Below are 18,945 nucleotides of genomic sequence, written 5' to 3' on the forward strand. Positions count from 1 at the left end.
GATACAGAGACAGACATTATAGGCTCTGAATAAAGAATGTTACAATGGCAACTTGATGTACTCATTGGTATTTTCAAGTGGATTCTGGCACAAACACTTTCCTAGCAAAGCTCTTATAATGCAAGTCCACAAAATCCAGTCTGTTTATAACAGTACACATAAATTATTTCCAAAGTTCAGGTCAATGTAGCCTTTTTCACTAAAAACAATGTTAGTGTTCTTTCATTCTGTATACAAAAGGGTTTTTCCCAAAGCTGGACTAGTAAAATAATTAGTGCTTACAGATAACACTTTTGTCCCTTCATTATATTTTACCATATGGACTTGGAATATTTCCATTAGTAAATTTGTTGCAGGACAAACAGCTCCTCTCCCTTTTTCATCTTTCAAGAATACCTTTCAGACTACCTTTATCTTTCACACGCAGATCCCTGGAGAATCCTCTTCAGAATCTTCTCCATACCAAGAGGTCAGAAATCTGACTACCTCAAGATTTACTGGCCATGATCTATTCCTAGAGGGAGCTCTATCTTATTAGTTGTCATAAAGAATTGCCTGTCTTATACTTGCCTACTTACTGCAGATTTAGCAAGCATGTGTTTCTTTTCTATCACACCTTCTACTAAAGGCAAACAGAACTGGTGTATAAATAACAGACACAACAACACAATATCCAGTGTGCTTCATAGCCTCGGCATTCACTCTACCATAGAACTTATAAGTGACACTATGCAGGGATAAAAAAATGTATGTATCACTACAGATACCATAATAAGTTATAAAAGACCATGTATGCAATACAGACTTGTCAGAACTGAAAAATACATAAATAAATAAATACATAAGTAAATGGCAAAACGTAGAGCAATAATTATGATACAAAGAAATGGGAAGGCCAGTCAATGAGACAAGCAATACTGTACATCTCAAAAAAGTTCATTTGATTGAGTAAATGAAGTGTCTTCAACTATGGCAAACTACAGTTTTCATTGTGAAAACATCTTTTGGCCTATTTCAAATCACATACAAAAAAGACAGCTGATAATTTAATACAGCAAGTAAAACATCTTATAGGATAATCAAATTACTTCTCCCTGAAGCAAGGATAACATTAGAAAATAATACGTTCATTTTCAAACTATAGCATGCCATCTCTATCATTGCATTAAATTCCTTAAACAATAATAGCCACATATAGCAGAAAACAACGTTTCATTGTATGTCTCTAGTAGAAAGAGTGCCTATTAGTACTACTTTCTGCAAAAGTCTATCTTGCTAACAATTACAGGAAGAGCAAGTCACCTGCTGCCTCCTTCTGTACAAAGTGATGTATGAAAATAAGTATTTTCACAGGCCCCAAAACAAAGAATAAAAACCTCATCTTATCATTTCAGTATAAATAATAAGGGCATGCTTACTCTACTTAGGCTACCATTTAATACTACTTTTGTTGAAAAAAAGTATTTTCTAATTTAGACAAGATTGTTGGAACAGTCTCCAAGCCAAAGTAAGATTAACAAAAAACTATTTATCAGCTTACCAATCCAGGCTCAGACTTTCTTTGGAAGGAATACAAATGTAACTGCTTCAAAGGCATATATAATGAGGAGATGTAAGAATATATACATATACTGTTGCCCTGAGATTCAGGCACATTTTTGTGTAGCAGTAAGTGATTTTGCACAATGAGCATCTACTCACATGGCATAGGTGATTCAGAGACACATTGATCACAAGTGGGAAAGGCCGAAAATTTTACAGTTTGCATATTATGGAAATGGAGGTATAATGAGATGGCAGTGAGCAATATCATTAAAATGAGTGATTCTGTGACTAAACATGAGGGATTATAATACAGTGAATTGTTTACAGATGTATATATACTACTAGTAGAGGTTCTAGCTCAAGACTAGGTACAGAGTGCAGTAGAATCCCAAAGTTCCAGTCGGTGAATCATGCAATGATGTACAGGGTAGCTGCAGCATTAAGAAATCAGGCTATATTCACTGATTCTATTCACAGTGTTATGTCATCACCCTCACTGTGTCATCTGTCATTGCCTCGTATTTTCATACTCTCTGTGACACTGAAATTATGGACCAATACCATGTGGATCGCATCACCATGCAGGAGCTGGTTGAGATGTGTTGACCTCAGTTACTGGTCCATGACATGCATGGAGTACATACCCTGTGGATACCAAGGTATGTGTGGCTTTGCAAATATTAACCAAGCAGAAACTTCGCAGTGTGGTGGGTGTGAAGTTCACTCCTTGAAATATGTTATGTACCTAGTTCAGTAATAAAATCTGAACTTTAAAATAGGTATTGTAAAATAATAAAATAGTTGGTAGTCCACAGTTGAATTAAAAATGGAATATCCTTTATTGAAACATACAAACAAGTGATCCTAGTTGAGCATAATGAAAAGCATTAAAGGGATTCATTAATTTATATATTATAGGTTATTTGGAGCAAGGGAGTGGTTACAGAGGGTGGTTCTGATAAGAGCAATAAAAGCAATAAACTCATTCCTTTAGCCAAGTCCTCCTTCCCCCTTAACACCATAATGTAAACTGAGACTGTGGTCGCTTAGAACTGAAACTAAAAAGCTAGAGACAAATTAAAATATATAATATAAGAACAGTTTATTAAGGCTAAACTACTAATCCAAACTTTATTAATTGAGAAACCAACTCACTAACAAAACGTGTAATTAACTAACAAAAACATCTACCACTAAACATCTATTAGAATAAATATTAATAACTTATAAACTGAAACACTTTTAACAAAGATTGCTTTCATACCAAATAAATACTTCATCAGGTTTGTGTGTAAAAAAACATACCATAATATAAATGGACATGTGTATAAATCTACAAATGAATGCATAAGTAGGCTGAAAACCATAGCTATAATTCTTAGGGTGGAAATGCAGTGAAAAATGTTAGAAATAAATAGGGAAAATGTTAGAAATAATGCATTGCGACCCTGGGGATCTGTACAAGTGTGGCATCTAACTAAGAAAGCACTTAGTTTAAATGGGTAAAACTATCAGAAAATGATACCAATGTCAATCATTTTTATTGTAAAATATTTACGTTTGATATTTGTTTATAACAACATTAGCATGTATAATATTACAGTGCAGTGTCAGCATTAATCAGTCCCATATCAGACATTTAATAGTTTTTAAACAGTGAGGCAGTTTTCTGAGATCTAGTATGCTTTTTATGGAGCACTAATAATTAAGTTGTGTTTTTTTAAAAGAGTTCAGTTTCAGCTGCCGCAGTAGTTCACATTTTTCTAAAAGATTAGAGATGTCTCCTTCCAGTTCCAAAAGGTACACATGATCAATAATTTTAAATTTAAAGCCAGTGTGTCTTGTGTAACTGCAGGTGCTGAGCCAGTGTATTATTCTTGTATTTAGCTTTAATTTTGGAAAGATGGCCAGAAATCCATCTTTTAAGTCTGTTGAGCATTTTCCTCCCATACAATGCTTCATAGTCATTGCAGCTTGCCCTGTAAACCACCTGCATTGAGTTACAGTCACCCCCTGCATTGGTTTTAATCAGTTTCTCTAAATAAAGGCAGAGAAACATGTCTCCCTCCTGTATGTGCTGACAAAAAAACACAATTGGCTCCATACTTATTGATGAATGTGTCCAATGGTCTGGGCCTACCTTTAACCAAACTCCTGATGTTTATGGCTTTGCTATACACAAGGGAAGGAGGTTCTCCAAGGATGTCCATTAGATATGAGCTTTCCGTAATTATGGCCCAATTCTGTCTAATAATATTAATGATGCTGTAATAGTCAACCGTAAAAGTCAAGATACAGCTGTCTTTACATTTGTTGTCCATAGTTTTCTTTAAAACCTTGCTATAAGGGCTGTTAAGTGCTGGTGAATTTGTACTTTTTAGTTCAATCATAGGTTCCAGAATGCTTCTTGACATATTGCTTTCGTATTCCCTCACCAAAAAGTCATTTTTAAGATCATTTAGGCTCTTAAGGAAGGGTTCCATTTTCATGTTGATCCTGGCCAACCTGTAGTCCTGGGACTTAATGTTATATTTTGTCCTGGTGAGATGGACACTATTATGTAGCAGGAGGTTTACTCTGGTAGGTTTTCTGTAAAGATCTGTGTTCATTTTATCTTGGTCCAAGTCTTTAGTAATCTACATATCTAAGAGGAGTGCCGAGGTGAGGCTTTGGGAAGAGGTGAAATGCAGGAAGCTGGTGGCTTGATTCAGTTTGATAGCATAAAAGTCAGACTCAATGTGATACAATGTGACAGTCCATTGTCTTTTGAAGCATCAAAACAAACAGATTTGTCAGACATTTTATTAGATATGAAGTTGTTTTCAGGGAACATTTCCCTTAGTTTAATGTTTGCTGGACAAAATGAGGTTGGACATGTCTTTAAGAAACCATGTATATTTATATGAACTTCCAGTCCCTTTGTTGAAGCATTCTCTTACTTATGTGAATGACAATTACATGATGCCTTACAAAGTGAGAATAATTACTCATCTTATAATCTTACTCGTAGAGAAAGAGAAGCATTGAAAGAATTACGAGAAGTGGACTTCTTATAGATTTGTCCTGCCAACAAGGTTGGCGGTGTAGTTGTCATGGATAAACATTTCTATGTTATTGAGATGTTAGATATGCTGGCAGATCAAGATACATATATGCAGTTACATAAGTTTCAAATCATGGGTCTTTTTAATAAAGTAAACTTCTATATTTATGACTTACTTATGACTGGAATGATCAATGAGGACCTGTTTGATTACTTTACAATAGAGCATCCTATAATTCCCATTCCATATGGCTTACCGAAAATGCACAAGGATGCAGCTCAACCACCCATGCACCCGACTGTTTCTAGCAGAGAATGGCTTACAGAACTGCTATCCATCTTTGTAGAAAAAAACTGTGAAACCTCTTCTTGCAAGAGTAGATACTATGATAGATACTATGATAGTAGACATGAAAAGTTTTCTTAAAAGAGTTGTTTGCATGCTATGCCCAGGATGATAGATGGAGTGATTTTATTTTTGCTGCCCTTGATATTAACTCACTTTTTATGGTCATAATTAATGACACAGGTATTGAGAGTATCAAAGTGTTCCTTACTGGCCATAATGGCTTTTTGAGTAGCAAGGTCATGCTTATATGCACTTTGTTAGAGTTGATTTTAGAAAATAATGTTTTCATATTTGAGACTAACTTTTATCTTCAAAAGAATGGCGTAGCCATAGGCACACTATGTGCCAATACATATGCAAACATGGTGTTGGTGTAATGGGAATTGGAGAAGGTATTAGCAGACAGCCATTTTGCCCAGTATATACGTTTACTTCTCTGCTTTGTGGATATCATGCCGTAACGGCATTAAAAAGATAAAACAGCAATGTTTTGTAGAGCAAAAGATGTGAGGCAGTAGGACCAACAGATACCAGGGATACTCATAATATTGTTCCTTAAAGGCAATTAAATAGTTTTAAATCTTGTAATTTCAGAATTCATACACAGTTATTTAGCAGAATGTTAGCTCTATACAGTACCACCACTAAACACCAGGGACAGTCCTATCATAGTACCATAAGTCTGTGAAAAAATAATTAAAGTAAAAGGAGGGAGGAGTTTCAAACTCTACCCTCTTGACACAGAAAGCACAGTTTCATAGGTGTAGACTAAGCTAATGACTAATAGGGGTCTTATAATTCTAGCCATGCAACCTAAATGTGACCCACAAATTTGATTTATATAGGGGGTGATTTACTGACTACCTCTGTCCATCAGAGACATAGGCACCAAATCAGGGGTGAATCTCCAATTACCCGTCCATTGGTTCACGTTTCAGTTAAATAGAGATAGGGAGGAACTCTGATTCAAATGGGTGGTGACTCTTTTCCAGTGAATGGAAATTCTCTTAGAAATGTATCTGTCTCTCCAGCATGCCCTATTTATGTTGCAAGCAAAATGTAGGTCTTTTAATCTTCTAGCTCTGATGCTGTTTGTTTTGTGGATGTGCAAAGGTTTCATCAAAACAGGGTTCATGCAAGCCATGTATGCCAGGCAAAGATCACCTCTCAGACATCTGTATGATACCGAGTAAAGAAACAGGGCTTTGCAGTGCTCAACATAGGACATTTTGTTTGCTGCCTGCATTCTTTTTTGTAAGGAACCTTTGTAGACATTCCAGTTGCTGCATGTCTGGTCAGGTACATACCAAAGGAGGCATTATACTCTATGATAGGTCTGATGAGGGCCAAGTACAGTGGTATGACCTGTGTAGACCAAAATGCCATGCCCTTGCTTAAGCTTTGAGCAACATAGAAGGATTTTCTTACTACCTTAGACACATGTTAGTCAACAGTTAGTTTATAATCTACATGAATTCCCAGATCCCTGACTATTGAATCAACTTTAGAGGTATTTTATTGATGACAGAGTCACCCAGGGTGGCCAAATTTTGAAAAAGTACTATAATGCATTTGAATTTTAAGCTATGGCTTTGGCACCAAGTGTTTGTCTGTGTCAGAATGTCCTGAAGGGTGTTCTTGAGGGAATCTTGAGGGATTCAATGACTCTCCCAGGTTTACAATCTTTGCAAACTTGCTTAGCCAAAGGCCTTTGCCATTGGCTTTGGCATCCAAGAAGTAGATGCTAAAGAGGAATGAGCCTAGCACAGAGCCCTGGGGGACTCCACTGGTGACTAGCCTCTTGGTAAAGGTGGCCTCACTGACTCTAACCTTTCGGGCCCTATCAGTGAGCAAACTGGCTAGCTGGCATGTTATAAAGGCATTTATACCTAGTTCAGTAAGTTTTTTGACAATTCCCAATTGGAGTATTTTATCAAATAAATTTGCCAGATCTAGGTAGACAATATGCACCATTTTTCTCACATCCATTGTCTTAGTGACCTTTTCAAAGAAGTCCATCAGACTTTTTGACAAAGCCAAACTGGGGTGGATCCAGTGTCTGGATGTCTCTATGTCCTTGTTGATAATTTCCATGGAAGTTCTTTCCATGGATTTGCAAATAAGACTAGTCAGACTAGTGGGTCTGTACTTTACAGGATCTGTTGAAGGTCCTCCCTTATGAAGGAAGATTACCATCACAGTCCTCCATTCATGTGGGACAAAGGTTATTTTAAGACTATAGTTAAGTAATGACTCCAGGGGTCCTAATAAGTCATATTTTAGATGGTTCAGGAGGCATCCTAGGAAGTCATGGGGACTGAGTTCTTGGCTTTAGCAAGCACAGCCAGTACTTGCTCTCTTGTTATAGTTGGAGAGGTTATGTTTGGGGGTATTTTTTGGGGGATAGTTAGGGGTGAGAGGGAGCTAAAGTTGGAAATGAATTTATCTGTTAACAGATTCACTGTATTGCCAGGCTCATTGAATGTGCCACCATTAACTATCATGTGAGCACATTACTGTGTCTGGCCTTTGAGGTTTCCGACATAGCTGAAGAAAGCTGTATGATTATCTTACACTTGGGACGCTATGTTAACCTCAAAGCTAACTTTGCTTAACCTAATTAGCTTGCAGTTGCCTTTTTGTTTGATGAGATAGATTTTATCTTAATGGGAATTACCCTTCCTGATTTTTGCCATCATTTTTTTCATTTTGTTGTATATCCTATTTAATTTGGGATGCTACTAGAGAGGTTTGTTTCTGGGACCGGTCCTGGGTTTACTTTTGGTAGGTACAGCAGCATGAGGTTCAGCATGGTAGAGCCTCTACTGGGTATATTCGCCATTTGGTCGATGGTGTTTGTATTTATGAAGTCCAGGAATCTCTATGCCTTTAGAATTAAGGCCATGTATGAATCCCAGTCTGTAGAGTGGTGAGTAACCTTAACCTTTTATGCTAGCTGTGGAATTAGTGTAAGAGGATATTTTTTCTATAATATGAAGTATGAGACTCTAATGCTTTGGTATTATTCACTAATGGCAACTGGCTGTGAATTACAAGTGAGAAGGTAAGCTAAGAGGAAGCAGCAGGGGCGTTCTGTAAAATGAGTGACAGTTGAGAGAGATGTGGGTGTGTCCTTATTGGAGGAGGCAATGACTTCAGAACAAAGCTGGGAGAAACACTAGATGACACCAAAGAGAATTTTAAACCATTTTTTGGACTCGCTAAAAAAAGTTAATAAAGCATCAGGTACAGCATCCCAGTGCTGTTACAAACAATAAGAAGAATGAAACTGATATCTGGCATTACTGACAATCTGCAAGGATGCAGGTTTTATGAGGGTAGGGGCAAAAATAAAAATATACATCAGAGATGTTCTGTACACTAAGGGGCAGGTAAGAGGTGTGTTGGCATGTGTTTGCTGGGAGAGGGGTGAGCAGAGTGCCTAACTACTGATGGAAAGTGCTGAGTTGCACTCTCAATAGATAGGGGTAATTCAGAAACATATATAATAAGGTCTTTCCTCACTATGCCTACCACGTATTTGAACTACATTTTTCCACATCTTGGAAACAGTCCTGTTTGATCACCGGAGGGTGGGTTCTCTCTGAATCCCCAGGTAAGTCTGTGATCCAAGAATACTGTTTGGAGCCCGAGTACATTGCATAGATTACACTCGCACACACGTAGACACACCGATTCAGACACTCACGCACACAAACACACACACACACTCACCCACCTACACATGCACTGATTCATTAGACATTAAATACTGAAGGGAACACATGAGTAATTGCTTAAAAACTTGCTTTTAAGCTAGAAAAACTCAAGAAATTCCATTTTTGGTCCACTTTCAAAAAAAACACAAAGACACAGGAACACATCCACAGTGTAATATCTTGTTTTGGACCAAGATAGGTTTTGTAATTACTCAAGCTTTTGGGCTGACAAGAGCCCTTCGTCAGGAGTCATTAAGTTACTGATGCAGGTACTAAATATTTACTTGTGCCTAGTGAAGTATAAAATTCCAGACTGGAAAAAAAATGTTCAGCTCAGATATTTAGTTTGACTTTACAGCTCAGAGTCAGACAACTGTAAAATATTGAAAAACATTTTAGCAGGATGCAAGAAGAGCATTGTTGAAAAACTGTTGTCACAGTTTTCCATTGGCCCTGATTATGGGGCATGGAAAACATTAGCTTGCACAGGTAGGAGATTCTTTTTCCCTTTTTTTAACTGTCATTAGCTTGCACAGGTAGGAGATTCTTTTTCCCTTTTTTTAACTGTACAGAACCAGTTTACACCTAAATGGGCCATTCATTCCAGAGGGGTTAGAGCTGGGCATCCCTGGGCTAGATGAGAGCCCTAGGGCTCACTCATGCATGCGTGGATAGCCCAGTCATTCTGTTTGCTTCAGAGTGAGCCAGCTTTCTGGTCCAGTTGAGGTAACTGCCTTCCTGCGTGTAGTATCCCCTCCCTAGGGGTGGCCCTCTGAGTTGTGCTACTGTTGTCTTGCTGTATGCAGAGTGTCTCTATATGTTCCCTTGGCTAGGTATAGATGTTCAATGGAAGTGCATGCTCACAGGTACAACACTAAGTGATTCTGCTAGGTGCTACCCAAGTGCAGTCAGAGCTACCTCTTTCCCACTAAGCTTAGTGAACCAGCAGCTGACACTCATTCCATCCTCCCCAGACAGCTCCATCAGGCACCCCTGCTCCTAATCAAACTTGGGCCATTTGAACCATAGTCAAGGCTTTATCAATTCTTTTTCACTGAATGCAGCAGCTGTAGATGATCAAGGGTGGGGGTGTGGGATATTTTGGCTTCTGGAAATGCAACGTCTGTGTATTGAAACATGTTTTTTTCTCAAGGGTTTGATCAGAGGTGTCAAATTTGAACCGTTTTAGCTGCATACTGAAGTAAATCTTTTGAATGCGTCAGACAGCTGAACTATGAATATGAGTAGTGTAGGTTTCCATTCCCAAACTTTGAAGTCATACAATGAAGCACAAGGCAACCTTAATTTCTGCAAATAATTTAGATCATAAAAAGATCTTATCTTTTATATAGTTCTTACTGGTAGACACTGTAAAATGCGTACAACTGAAGAAGTAAGACCTTGAGAAACAAAAACTCAAAAAAAAAAGAAGAGTGTATGAGATGAACATTTGGTCTATCTAGTGATGTAAACAATAAAGTATATTACTGGTCAACCAGGGCTGACAACCCAATGTAACAGATTTAGAATTAGGCTGGCTAAACAAGGCAAATGGACCTTACTACTTGTTAAGGCTTTTTTGCATATTATATTTCCACTCAAGTGTTTTTAGTATTTGTGAACCTGTTTGGTGATTGATATACCATTAAGGACTGGCTTTCTGAATACTTTTTTGTTCCTCTTTGTATGCCTTTCCAATTGAACATCAGCTGCTCAGTGCTTCTCAATTATTCCTACATTAAGTGTTGCTGGTACTATCCTATAGCTAAGACAACTGTAGCCATTAGAAGGTTGCCAAGGAGTGATGGAGAGTGGTGCAAACTGGCAGAGTCAAATATGCTGTCCTAGTCTGCCAAGGATTTTTGTTCTGCCCTGAGTGAGGCTGCTTGACATCATGTACATTAATGCAAGTAGCACCAAGTAGCTCCCCCATATGCCAAATTCAATGGCTAACTTCTATGTAACTACAACACTATCCCTGGCACTGTGGGAATTTTAAATCTCTCTATTGCAGAAACCCCACATTCCCTCTCTGAATAGGTGAGCTAATGGTATTTGCTCTCTCCCACCATTCCTTGCCCAACTCCACCAGCAGGGGTGTATGGGTTGGTGGCAATGCCTGAGAAGCCCTCCAGGTGCAACCCAATGTAGGCAAAACACCATACCAAAAAAACTGCTCTAACAGTAGCATAATTTTTACATGCCCTCCCAAACTCAGGCAAACCACAGCCTTCCTGACTGAAAAGGACACAATGTATCTCCAAACACCATCAACACCATCATATTGGGTGACTTCAACTACATTGGGGAACTTCAACTACCCTACTTTCTAGCCCAACGGTTATGGAGTTTCTAATTCATCCTCCAAATGGTCATTGGAGTTCATGACTACAAATTGGACTTTCTATTGTATGTCACATCCATGGGATATTGGAAATGCTGAATGCCTGAATGCTGACAAACATGAGTATATCCAGCCCTAATCTCGCTTGGAAATCCACTGGTGTTAAACTGATCCCCCAAAGACCCCACTGAAAACCCAAAGTGATGCAAAACTAAAGAACACTCTAACCATACAAGAGAACTGGTATCCTTCACTTCCCCCTAGGCCAGAGGAAACCACAACTCAAGCTGCAAACCAACTCTACAAATGCCTTCTATGAACCAAACCCTACAAATGCCTTCCAAGGACTGCATGGATCAGGCAATCCCAAAGCAAACCAAAGACTCTTACAAGACTCTGGCCCACCCAAGCCTGAGCCCAACTTTATTAACAAACTTTACAACAAAGAGAAACAAAGACAAACATGAGAGAACAACCGAGTCAAAAAAATCATTAACCAGGAAAAACTCCTATAAAAAATTAGTCAAAAAAAAGAATATACAAAATTAAAATTGATAAGGCCATTCAAGGAAAGGCAATCTCAAGATTCACAAGGCTAATAAATTTTTGGAACCTGGGTGGAAACTCCCTGGGACTCTCAAAATATCAATGAACAGAAAAAAACTGAACCCATAGAAATTGCCAACAATGACAGACAAGACACAGATTCAGAAACAATCCCCCCTCTCTCCTAAAGCCCCTCTCTCCTCCCAGAGAGTTCAGCCTCGGACATCTCAATGCGCCAGTAAATGCTTGCTCAAAAAACTAAAACACAACAAAGCATGTCCGGGTCATGAGTGTCCCGGCTGGCTGCTACCACCCCGCTTCTGAGCTAAAGCAAAAACCCAACAAAAGCTGTTTCCAGGAAGCCTTACCACAGGATACCAGGCGCATGGCCCAAAGAGGTGGCGTCAGACGGCACTGTGGCCCACTCCCACGGGGCGGCGCCTCTCCCTGACCCTGGTCAGCCTTAAACTTAGGATCTATGCTGAGCTCATATGGAAGCTCATAATGGTCTGCATAAACAAGATATATCACGACTTGGCACATTGGACCCCCATTGTTTTTAGCTTTGTTGGAAGATCATGCCTTTTATCTTTTCCCAGAACTTCTTGATGAAATCAAACAGTCCATTGATGGAACCTTGAAAGGCAGTCAGCTAAAGGCTACCTTGCAATTGCAAGGACACAATGACACAAAACCCCACTTTGGTATTGTAGAAAAATGTCAAGATAAATGTAAAAAACCCCTATGCAACAAGATGGAGTTTGCAAACTGACAAGGACAGCTGTATCAGGTTCAAGCTGGTCACAAGTGGTGTCCCACACAAGCTGGTGGTGGTGTCCCACATTGTGAGCCAGTCCCTGGCCCCCTTTGTTTCTACATGGGAGGGTCACAGGCCATCCAAGGAGGCTCTACTTTCTGCAACAAAGTTTAAGAACCTGCAAAACTATACGCGGAAGTGGAAAGATGCAAAGACAGGATATAGTTCAGACCTTCTTCAAGAGCAGATAGCTGCTGGTGCCAGAGCTGGCCTATAGTCATAAAAAAAAAAGGTAAAAGATTCGGACCAAGGGAAAAAACAGGTACTAACCAACTAGGTATATCAGTCAACAATCCACCAAAAACAACAGTTATCAGGGACCCTGGGGACCCAGGTTGACAGTGTGCCTAGACCGGTACATTGCCCAAAGAAGTGGTTAGGGTACATTTCCCATCTCTACACCTGAAAGATGTTCCGAAGACATCTCATTCTAGTATAGTGAGGTCTTCACTCCCACTCTTTCTTATCTCGTCATGAATGCCCCATTCGGGATGTATCTCACCGACATCTGCGACAACATCTGCAGCAATTGGACCCCTCGACCCAAAACCAAAGGATAAGGGGAAAAATCAATCTGTGCTATCCTGCCATAAGAAACCCAGCCCTGCTCAGAGTCGCCTGCTCAGTAGTGGCAGTCATGTGCATACAAAAAGCCACAAGGACATGTCCAGCCAGGAATTAAATCCAATTCCTCAAAAATCCAAATCCACCAAAACAAAAAAGGCAAGCACCACGATAAATACTAGCACAGGAGGAAAATAGGACATGCTGAGGAATAGATTTATCTGGAGAGATGAGATGTGGAATAAAATCGGTGTCCATGAAATCCCCATCACCCCATCTACTGGTGAGAAAAAAGAAATAAACCTGTGGATGGGAGAGGGAGGTTTTAGGGGGGAATCATCTCTGTGTCACTGCTGGACAGAGGCACACAACACTAAACTAAACAGTAATTTATTTTTTCATATAAGGGGTGGCGTAAGCCACAAAAATTTGGGCTAGGCTTATAAATGCCTTAGGGCAGATAGCCTAGTATAAACCTATGAACCTATGAACCTAAGCACCTGAGTCACTAATCAAACTCTGGATGTCTGCATCACAGTCAGGGCTCTATCCTTCTATCCCATGCAGCCAGCCTCTGAGTAATCTTTTTAATCAAGTTATTTTTTGAAATGTCAAGGGCTGTAACTGTGATCTTAAGAACAGCAAGACTCTGTATGTCAATAATAGCAATATATAGGTTCATAGGTTCATAGGTTGGTACTAGGCTATCAGCCCTAGGGCCTATACAAGCCTAGCCATAACAATTCCCTGGCTATTTCTTCCCACATTATTTACTTTCCTGGACCCCTGTCTAGCAGGGTGACTGACGTGATCCCTGGGGTGAATTTCCTTTCTCCCATCCAATCGTCAAGGTTCCTCTTGAAGAGGTCCAAATAGGCACTCTGCTTGACATGTATGGGCAATCTATTCCAGAGTCTGGGGAGTCTCTGGGTCAGGAACCTATCCCTCCAGCATGTTTTGTTTATTGTGATGACAAGGTTTAGATCCCTGGGCGTGTAGCTCTGAGGGATTGGGATTTCTTTAAGTGTAGCATGTCCAACAGCTCTGGGTTTGACATGGCCTTGTATGTTAAGCAGAGATCGCCTCTGAGTAGACGATATGCGACAGAGTATAGCTGGAGTTTTTAAGGCGGTCAGCATAGGGCATCTGCTTTAGGCCTGTGATTCTTTTAGTGAGGTATTTCTGAGGCCTTTCCAGTTGTTGCAGATGTCTTGAGAGGTACATACCAAATGGGGCGTTATATTCTATAATGGGTCTAATGAGGGATGAGTACAGTGGGACAATGACCTCCTTTTTCTGGATGAAAAGCCCTTCGTGATGAGGTGTGCCACATAGAAGGATTTCCTGACTGTTGTGGCGATGTGGTTATCGAAGGTGAGACCACTGTCCACCTGTGTCCCTAAGTCTCTTATCACACTTTCTGTGTTTAGTGTACTTCCACCTATATGGTAATTCATGGATACATGTTTTTCCCCCAAAGGGATAACAATACATTTCTTGGCATTGAGCTTGAGCCCATGGCTCTGGCACCAAGCATCTGTTTCTGTAAGGCCCTTTTGTAGAGTATCCACATCATTTGGGATTCAATAATGGCTCCCAGTTTGCAGTCATCTGCAAAATTTGTTAGCCAGAGTCCCTTAGTGTTGTTCTGTTCGTCAGCGAAGTAGATGCCAAACAAGAGCGCCCCAGGACTGAGCCCTGATATACTCCACTTGTCACTTGTCTGGAGCTGGATTTGGAGTCAGCTACTTTTACAGTGTGGGTTCTATCAGTAAGCCATTTAGCAACCCATTGGGTGACATAGGGATTAATGCCCAACTTAGTAAGTTTATCTATGATTCCAGAGTGGGGATGGTGTCAAAGGCCTTGGCAAGGTCTAGATAGGCTGTGTGGACCACCTTACCCTTGACCATGGCTCTGGAGACTGATTCAAAGAAGTCAATCAGGTTCAGGAGACAAGATCGGCCCTTCACAAACCCAAACTGGGTGGGGTCCAGTGTTTGAAGGTTGCCAATGTCTTTGTTTATAAGTTCCATGATAATACACTCCATGGCCTTGCAGATAAGGCTTGTCAGACTGATGGGACGGTAGTTTCTGGGATCCAAGGTGGATCCGTCCTTGTGGATTGGGATAACTGTAGCTCTGCGCCACTCAGTGGGCATGAAACCTGAGGTGAGGCTATGATTAAACATGACACTTAGGTGAGGTGCCAGTTCATATTGTAGTTCATGTAGTACACAGCCGGGATGTCATCTGGTTCCATGGATGCTGTATTCTTGGCTTTAGAGAGTGCGTTTTGTACCTGTGTGGCCGTTATTACTGGAATTTGGCAATCTTCGGTATTGAGATGGGCCATTTAGAGGGTGAGAGGGGTGAAGTTGGCACTGAATCGATCTGCCAGGATATTGGCAATATCCTTCGGATCAGTATATTTAATGCCATTCTGTTTTAGCTCAGAGCAGATCTGAGCATTGCCATTTAGATTCTTGACATAGTTATAGAATGCTTTGTGGTTGTCTTTGGAATCTTTGGCAATTTTATTTTCGTAACTAGCTTTGGAGGATTTTATGAGGCATCTCAGTTTCTTACTGAGGCTAGTAAGGGAGTTTTTTGCATCCTGGGATTTTCCTCTTTTCTGCAAAAGTTTCTTCCTTTTGTTGTAAAGTTTGTTTATGGCAGGGGACCACCAGATTGGCTTCCTTTTTTTGGATGAGAGCATTTTGGTTCTATTTGGGATGGCACGATTCATGCATGAGTAGATGTGCTCGTACAGTGCCTTAGTTACCTCACAATATTTCCCCTAGTCTGAGGTACAGTGATCATAGAGTTATTGCAGACATTATGCAGTGGTACCTTAATGCCAAGAAGGTGCACAGGAAAACCCACATGCAAAAAAACAAAAAAAACAAAAAAAAAACAAAAAACACTTTAATGGTAACACAGTTTTGATATTCACCGTATTTCTTTAAAAAGTGCACTTTATTTTCAAAAGCTGTGAGACTCACAATAGTAGACAAACTAATTGTGATAACACATGCCTTACTTACAAATGCAAAAAAGAAAGCACACAGGAGTCAGTGTTTTACCCTTAGAACTAGTCTAACTCAAAGTAAGCACTCTACCTCCTTTCTACAGCCCGGCACTTGCTCAAATACCTCAGTAAGCACTAACAAACTATAGCACTACACCCCTTTTACTACCCAGAAGTACAAGGCTCCCTATTTGTCCATTCCAGACAACCAATAAATCAGCTTTTTAACTATCCAGGCATGTCCAAAGTGCAGTTTCAGGTATTCTCTCCAGTCCAACTGGTGAATCTGGGAATCTTGAGGCAATGTAACAATTGCCTTATTTACACAGACAACCCTCTCCTCCTTCCAACAAACTCAAATGTATGTGAGAGATGCAACTATACAGCCAAACTGGAGGCCGAGCTCTCTCAAACCAAGACTGGTACAGTCAGTCAGGAGGAGAAGGAAACCCCTCGCACCACACAACCAGTCTCACATAGACCAATCGCATCAGCAAACATGACGCATAAACTCACAAAAACATACTTGGAGGCTCTAAATAAAAATCTGCCAAAGCAGCAGAGACCTCCAAAGCAGAAATCCAAGCAACCACTACCCCACAACAACTTACACGTATCACATATTTCACAAAGTCAGTGTGCCACACAGAAGCAGTCCTTAACGCTAAATAATGCACCTAATACACTAGTAATAGGAGACTCTATTGTCAGGCACACTGACGTCCCGCTCACCAGACTGAACAAGGAGAAGATCACTGTAAGCTGCCTGTCGGGTGCTAGGATCCGCCACATAACACAAGCACTCAGGTCACTCCACAACAGGTACAAATATGACTCTGTCATTGTCCATGTTGGCGTGAATGACCTGAGATGTACCTCCCTGGACTACATGAAAAGAGACATAGAGGAGCTCTCTGGTCATGTAGCCCAGGCCGGTATGACCCTGACCCTGAGTAGCATCTTGCCCTCACCAAGAATGATGCCACAGTATAAAGACAAAATGATCAATTTTAACAATTGGCTAAGCTATTGGTATCATTCAAAGGGGATCCAGTGTCTGTCAGCCTGGGATGACATGCTCGACAAGCCACGTTGCTTCACCAGGGATGGCTTGCACCTGTCGCCCTTAGGTTTTTGAATATTGGCTAAGGCTCTTGCCACCCCCATAGTGCCTTTTTTAGGCAAGGCTCAAAAGACAAATCCACCTCCATAGACAATACCAGAAACAAAAAACTAAGGGTAATGCTACTCAACGCCAGAAGTCTAAACCTCAAGATGCATGCACTCGAGTCACTCCTCAGTATGGAGAAAATCGATATCTGTGCAGTAACAGAAACCTGGTTCAAGGCTCCAGAGAGCACCCCAGCACTACCAAGATTCAACTCATACCATACTTTTCAGCCTCAGAACTCGGACCGAAATACTAAAGGCAGGGGAATATCCATCTTCATCAAGGATACCCACATCTCCAGGTTAGTGGCACTGCACAAGGCATCGGAGACCCTCCAGGTGTAATTAACAGTGGGCAAAACTGCTTTTCAGTTTGTAGCCTGCTACAGATCACCCACCTTGTCTCAGGACCCCCACTCGGTATTCCTGAGAACATTGGAGAGTATGAAGGCCTCACCAAACACCATGATATTGGGGGATTTCAACTACCCAAACATTGTCTGGGAAAACTACTCAAGTCCAAACTCCTTTGCCCAATGGTTCCTGGAGTTTATAAACTCAAACGCCATGGAACAACTGGTCATCACTCCCACAAGAGGGGACAACATATTGGACCTGGTCATCACCAACATGGGGGATCATTGTTTCACACCATAGGTAAACCCCTTGTTGGTAAGATCAGACCACAAACTAATCACAATGAACACCCACATCCCGACCCCACCCCCAGCCAAGGAAACCACTGTGAAAAATCACTCAAAAGCAAACTTCACACTTTTCAAGACCGAGGTGGAAAGTTTCAAAGCCCCCGGGCAAATGGAAAATGCTATCCAAACCGCAGAATCCTTTACAAATGCACTCTATGAGCACCTACAGGAATGCATGGATCGTGCCATCCCAAGTAGAACCAAGACTCACTCCTCCAAAAACAGGAGACCAGTCTGGTGGACCCCGGCCATAAATAAGCTATACAAAAGAAGGAGGAAACTATTACATGATAGGGCAAAATCCCAAAAAGGGAAGGCATCCCTGATCAGTATTAGCAAGAAACTTCGCTCAATCATAAAATCATCGAAGGCTACCTTCGAAAGAAAAATCACCAAAGACTCTAAAGATAATCACAAGGTATTCTTTAGCTACGTCAAGACTCTGGGTGGCAACTCTCAGATCTGCTCTGAGCTAGTGCAAAATGGCACAAAATACACTGAACCCACTGACATTGCCAACATCTTGGCGGACAGGTTCAGTGCAAACTTTACCCCCCCGTCCCCCCCAAAAGGGCCTGTGTCTATCCCAGAATGCAGTCCACCAGTCATCACAGACACACAGGTGAAATCAGCCCTTTCCAAAGTAAAAAACACAGCATCAGTGGGACCGGACAGTATCCCGGGCTGCGTCTTACATGAGCTCCAAAAAGAACTAAACCCTCACATAAACTCACTGTTCCAACTCAGCCTTACCACAGGTTATGTACCCAAAGAATGGCGTACAGCAACAGTAATCCTGCTCCACAAAGGTGGCGCCACAACGGATCCTGCGAACTATCGCCCCATAAGCCTGACTAGCCTGGTCTGCAAGGCTATGGAGCGCATCATCATGGATCTCATAAACAAAGACATTGGGAATTTCCAGACACTGGACCCTACCTAATTCGGTTTTGTTAAAGGCAGATCTTGCCTCCTAAACCTAGATGACTTTTTTGAAATAGCTACCAAAGCCATAGATGAGGGCAAGGTAGTCCACACAGCCTACCTGGACCTTGCAAAGGCCTTCGACACAATACCCCACTCTGGCATCATAAATAAGCTTACCAGCTT

This window comes from Protopterus annectens, chromosome 2.part1 (genome assembly GCF_019279795.1).
Source record: "Protopterus annectens isolate FY-2018-M chromosome 2.part1, PAN1.0, whole genome shotgun sequence".
Classification (NCBI taxonomy): domain Eukaryota; kingdom Metazoa; phylum Chordata; order Ceratodontiformes; family Protopteridae; genus Protopterus; species Protopterus annectens.